Raw genomic sequence first — 285 nt, 5'->3', positions numbered from 1 at the left:
AAAAAACTTTTGGACAAATTTGCAGATTTAACTGTTCCTTCCAAACCAAGCATCTTAAATCCTTCACATGGAATCTACCACCATATAGAGACTACTGGTCCACCCCTAGCTGACAGAGCTAGAAGGCTGTCTCCCGAAAAATTGAAGCTAGCAGAAGCGGAATTCAATTTTATGGTAGAACAAGGTATGTGCAGTCCATCAAATAGTCCTTGGGCCAGCCCACTACACTTAGTACCCAAGAAAAATGGAGACTGGCGCCCTTGTGGTGATTATCGTCGTCTTAAC

Source organism: Dendroctonus ponderosae, unplaced genomic scaffold, assembly GCF_020466585.1.
Source record: "Dendroctonus ponderosae isolate FM_Combo_2020 unplaced genomic scaffold, Dpon_F_20191213v2 Dpon_F_20191213_1, whole genome shotgun sequence".
NCBI lineage: Eukaryota > Metazoa > Arthropoda > Insecta > Coleoptera > Curculionidae > Dendroctonus > Dendroctonus ponderosae.
Note: the sequence above shows the minus strand (reverse complement) of the source record.